We start from the raw sequence: 6,163 nt of genomic DNA, 5'->3' as shown, positions 1-6,163 counted from the left end.
GCGTGCAGACACACTTTTTGGGCATATAAACGCATTGGGCCATTATCGTCGCAACGCTTCTGCGTATTTCTCCGTTTACATGTAACACTTCGTCACTCCGGCTTATTTTCAAGAAAATTTATACTTGGTAATTTATCATCAATTTTGCATTCATAAACCATCGCTACGTTTGGAGATCACATTAAATCACGGTATATATAAAATAATATTACTCACTTGACCCAACACTAAGTTTAAGGGTTATATTTCAATGAAATATACATATTTCCCTGTGACGCAGAGGCGTCACAACCTTCGTCACGGTAGAGCGCGCTCGATTTCAGTTTGGATTTGAATTGGTGGTTCGTCAGGCTTCAGGCAGAGAGTAAGGTACACGAAAAATCTTGGCGAAATGGATATATTGAAGCAGTTTCTGCTACCTGATGGCGTAAAGGATCATAAATTCCATGTACTGTAAGGTATGGAGATGCGGTAAATGTTATTGAATGTATGTAATGTGAGAATAGTCATAAAATTAACTCGTTTTGACATTGCAGTAACGTCGTTTGTTTTAGATGTTTTAGCAGGCTACTCATATCCCTTATTCATATGAATGTTCTTTAGATGTTTTGTAGTATATGATTCGTCTGATATTATTGCTGGATGATCGAGCTTCGAATCTGATAATATACCAGGCGGCGACCAGGTCCAGTACTACGGTACTGATGGGAAGCTGCTATAAAATTAACTTTTTTGGCATATGGATAAAGGGATGTTCTCTCTATCCACACTGAAATATCACTATGTAGGTGATATTGTGGTCCATTGTGGACAAGTACTGCAATGTCAGCAATTGAATGCCAGTATGACAGTCATGCAACGGTTTTGATTGTTTTTCAACTGCAACACGTTTTACACTGTAGGCCTACTGTTTATTCCAAGTGGTAAGGTGTTAAACAAAGCGATTTTTTTGAAATGTCAAAATAGGTCAGAATTTTGTCAAAATTGTACCGTTAGGTCAAAAATTGCCAAAATTCTTTACAAAATCAAGATTTTGTTGGCAACTTGCATTTCGTTTGTATCATAGATGATTGCACTGTCGGTGAACTTATCATTTTACAATTTACATCTTGTAGCCTACTTTATAGTCCTACCGTTGTAGACGGACCATCGTCTGCTCATTGTGAATCATAAACTGTCAAATGAAACAAATACTCAACGCAGCCTATTGCACTATCCTAACTGAAGCAAGACTGCGTGGGCATTGGTTCTTCTATTAAAAACCGTATGATGAATACTTGCAATGTAGACAACTTTGTCATAATGAGAGAGAGAGTGCAGTGTACGCACAACTTCAGTGTTGCCGGCCAACAACTGCAGCTGGTGAACGTTCTTTCTTCATTCTTGCCAAGCTACTTAGTTAGGACAGACACTTTCTACCCGAAAATGTAGGAAAGTATCTTTCGTTGTACTACAACAAATTTTTAATTATTTCTACCATAATACGAGATGTAACTAATACTAGAATTATTCATGGGTCCAGATTTCGATAAAATAAGTTCTTTTTCATGTAAAAATTTATCAATTTTCATGCTAAAAGATTTTTTCAGATCAAATTACTTCGGAAGAACAGACAGCTCCAGCCAGAAATCAAGATAAGTTCTGGTAATACAATTCTAACACTATGTGAGAAACACCTAATTTAAGTACATGGGGTCAAAATTAAGTTTTTCATCATCAAAATATGTGTGAATTTGAATTTTTTAGTCAAAATCTTACCTTTTTAGGTCCAAAAAAATCGCCCCAATAATAGCACAGCCAAACAAACAATCTTTTCAACAAACCATGGATCACAAGGGGTAGTATTTGTTTTGCCCAATCCCCAAATTTGACTTTTCTGAGTTTATTGTGATACGGTAACTGAACTAAACTCTATTTTGCAGGTAGTATGTATTGAACTTGGCACCTTTTTGAAATGCATTTGCTGTATGGAATACTGGTAAGCATCACGGTGTTTTGTAAGTGAACTGGTATATCCTTAGAGAATGAATTTGATTCTGTTGCAATCGGTTATCTTTGTGAAAAAGATTTTTATGAAAGTTTGCTGGTAAAATTTCACAAAAATTGTTAACAATCCAGGAAGTATACTAACTGTGCCAGAGTAAAATTGGTGGTAACGTCATGTGCAACTTTCCATTCCATTACTCAATTATTCTATGAAATACACCCTTCTGTCACGCACAACTTATTGCAGAAAAAAAACTGTATCCAGTATGATATCTGCGTGATTACTGAGCAGTTCAATTGAATTGCGAATTTTTGCAAGAAATATTTTCTTTTCAATAGTCTTGGATTGATCCTCAAATTCGTTCAACTGATGTCCACTCTTTGAAAAGAGCCCCCTGGGTCTACCGTGCCTGCGCTATCAGACAATGTTGACAGTGACGTGAGGAGTCGTTCGTAACGGGTTTTGTGCCGGCACAGTCATCTTATGTGATACAGACCTTTGTCTCAAGAGCCCATGGATACATGTGATTATGTAAGCCTATTTTTTCATTTTATATATCACCATTGATTATGTAATTTGCTGGTTTTTGCAGTCCTACTTTTCTCACGAACTATCTCGCAGAGTAGCTTACGGGCTATTCGATATGAGCTGAAAAAGGCTTCATCTGTGTACACTGCACAGTAAAGTGTACCCTGAACTGTGTACACTGAACAGAGATGTAGTTGAACGTAATGAGCTCGTGTAACTTGTACTTTAACTATTGCTTACTGAACTATAATGGGCTAGGTCAGTGGTTCTCAACCTGGGGGGCTGAGCACCTCTCCTGCGCTTCTGTAACCTATCTGTGTGAAATATTTATATTTACTTCTGCATCAAATTTACAATTTTCCTTTGTAATGTTTCGTATTTTCTAGGAGCAGCATTTGGATTTGACCAGTAAAAAAAAGATCCGCCATGGCACGCCACGAATCAGGGACTCATCAAGCCTGGGTTGCGGCTGATGGAAAGAAATGAAAAATGCCCTAATGTGCAGGTAGTATGTATTGCAATTGGCACCTTCTTGAAATGCATTTGTTGTTTTAAATACTGGTAAGCATCGCGGTATTTCGTAAGTAAACTGGTATATCCTTAGATAATGAATATGATTCTGCTGCATTTGGTTATTTTTATGAATGTTTGCTGGTAAAATTCCACTAAAATGATTAACAATCCAGGAAAGTATGCTACTCGTGCTGTAGTAAAATTGGTGGTACGGTCACATGCAACTTTCCATTACAATAATTATTTGTTCTATGAAAGACACCCTTTTGTCACATACAAATGTATTCAATGTGATATCTGCGTAATACTGAATGCCGGTGACGTGATATTTTGTGATACGATTTTTGATGTACAACGTTCTTTCGAGTTCTCTACTAGTTACTGACGATTACCCCTGACGAGTCTCAGCCGAAAATATTCGGGCTCATTTCAATATGCATATACTATTCAATTTTATATTGAAGTTTTGCACCTCGAAGAAGCTGTTCGAATATTGAATAGTTCCCTTGTATTGCAAATTTTTGAAACAAGTATTTTCTTTTCAACAGTCTTGGATTGATCTTCAAATTCATCCAACTGGTGTCGACTCTTCGAAGAGACCCCCTGGTTCTACCGTGCCTGTGCTAACAGACAATGTTGATAGTGACGTGAGGAGTCATCTGAACGGATTTTGTGCCGGTGCAGTCATCTTTTGCGATAATACTTTTGCCTCAAGAACCCATGGAAACATGTGATCATGTAAGTCTATTTACTCATTTCATATATCACCATTGATCATGTAATGTGCTGGTTTTTGCAGTCCTAATTTTCTTAATAACTATCTATATATGCGATATGAGCTGAAGAGAGGCTTGATCTGTGTACATTGAACAGAGGTGTTGTTGAATGTAAAGAGCTGGGGTAACTTGTATTTAAACTACTGCTTACTGATCTATACTTGGAACATCAAATTGAGATCATTTCCCATGTCGTGCTAATTCCAAATAATTTCGTTAATTAAATTTAATGAGGAAAGAAGTATTTTGAAAGATTGAGAACAATTACAATTACTGCAATGAATGAAAAGTATTCAACACCTTCGATAAGATGTCACAAAGTTTTTTGTACTAAAGACAATCAATGTGTCCTTTGTCTGGTCAATTATTGTAATGGAAATCCAAACCCATAGGAATAACGATTCTACTATATTTATTTTCGGATCTTGTTTGCAATCAATTACATTTTCAGCAAAACGAGGTTGATGAAGTCAACTGTCTTCTTCTCCAAGCCAAATTGAGAGACAAGCAAATACAATCCAAGACCCAAGCGCATGTCTTATTGAAACAGGTATCGTAATCTTTCTGTTTTGTGGACCATACAAATATACATAGACCGTTCGTAGACGTACATAGACGTTCTGCTATAAATTTCATCCTGAGTTACAGTTCTGCATTCTCACTGTGGCCTGTGCGTCTGAATGTCAATGTAAATGTCAAAATGGCCGAATTGAAAAAAGCGCGGACCTAATTCAAGATATTTTTATTAGTCGTTATGCGAATTTTAGTCCTTCTCAGTGATAGGATTTCACATGTACCCGAGCGCCTTTCCTGCGCTTGTGTAACCTGCATGTGTGAAATATTTATATTTATTTCTGCATAAAATTTAGAATTTTCATTGACATATTCAAAACTTTGGAATTTAATCACATTTTCAGGGAGCACAACTTGGAGTCGACCAGTAGAAAAGAAGCAAACATCATGGCACGCCACGAATCAGAGATTGACCGATCCTGGATTGTAGCTGATGCCAAGAATATAAAACTGCTTCAGTGAAAATGAAGTATTCAGAAACATTGTTGACGTTTTGAGCTACTATGCATTGGATTGTCATACCCTGAAGGAGTGGTTCTCAAACAGGAGAAAGCATTTGAAGGGGCGTGAACCCGCTGTCAACTAAAATCTTTTTCGCACATGGCAGCTTCTACTTATTTCTCTGTGTATGGTCAGAATTTAATATTTCAATATTCTCTCATCAACAACTATTACCGTCACTGCCATCCAACTATCAGTTGGGATTTTTAGCGTTCTGGTTGCTTTTTTTAATTTCATGATACGACGATAAGGGGTGTGTGAATTTTTTTTGCTATCATAACGGGGCGTGTCCAAATATGTTCATGAACCAGTGCCCTAATGACTTCCAGATTTCATATTTTGCAGCAGACTGGCAAATAACAACAAAATCTTTTCCGTAAATCTGCAAAATTTGTATGGACTCAAAGAAACGATTTCTTTGTTATTTAAACAAAAGTGATTGGCATTAACCTGATATAAATCCTTGTAATGCAAGCCCAAGAATATTTTTGATGCCTGGTTAGCAGGCCCAATTTCATTAAGAGTAAAAAAATACTTTGTTACTTGTTTATCGTGGTAGTGGTAGTGAAACTGATGTATTCATTGTTTGTTTTTTACAATAAAATTAGAAATTTACAAGCCATAATTTGATCAATTATAAATATGTTTTAATGATTTGTGTTGATCATGTTTTCCGTTAATGGACGTAACCAATGAATTTGATTCCATGCCATTGTCGCGAAAGTTAAAGATACTAAATGATATTTTGTTATCACTATCCCTAATTCCCTATGCATTCATTTTCATGATTGAACGAGTTGCATGATATTTGTAGTGAGTTTGCTCTTTATCATTTGTGATGTTCGTGATTTCATGGACTATTCCGGAAACGGTTTCAACTGCTGATCTGAATTTATGAAACCCTGTCACAGCAGCTATTGGAAATTTCAATGTTTGCACGTATTTAATCACCCAGGTTGGGTATTATAAGCGTCATCTATTCATGAATCAATAAAATCTGATTTTATTTTGAGCCCTGCGTTCCGGTGACTAGTCAACCAGCCACTTTGAGGCTGAACACTTTTTAGGTAAACACTTTTAATTTAAACACTTCGCAACACTTCTAGGCGTTCAATTTTTGGATCACGTTTCGTGTTCAATTTTCCGGGTTGAGTAACACTTCAGAATTTACAGTGATGGAGGGGGGTGTTTGAAATAAAATGAGGGGGTGTCGATTTTTTTTCGAATCAAGTATCAGCGGAAATCAATTACGATTGCACGTACGCTCATGTTTGCTAACATTCGG

At 36.6% G+C, this 6,163-nt stretch overlaps 1 long non-coding RNA gene across 1 annotated transcript; it reads left to right on the top strand.

Moving 5' to 3' along the window:
• Window positions 1-301: 301 nt before the first annotated feature.
• LOC145444962 (uncharacterized) lies at window positions 302-5,890 on the top strand. Its single transcript, XR_013916828.1, has 7 exons — window positions 302-458; window positions 1,590-1,978; window positions 2,326-2,518; window positions 2,902-3,020; window positions 3,577-3,766; window positions 4,256-4,354; window positions 4,722-5,890. It is a non-coding gene; the product is annotated as an uncharacterized LOC145444962 (long non-coding RNA).
• The last annotated feature ends 273 nt before the right edge of the window (window positions 5,891-6,163 follow it).

This window comes from Botryllus schlosseri, chromosome 8, assembly GCF_051294905.1.
Source record: "Botryllus schlosseri isolate E-star chromosome 8, Bs_hap1, whole genome shotgun sequence".
NCBI lineage: Eukaryota > Metazoa > Chordata > Ascidiacea > Stolidobranchia > Styelidae > Botryllus > Botryllus schlosseri.
This window is presented reverse-complemented; position numbering and strand designations above follow the sequence as displayed.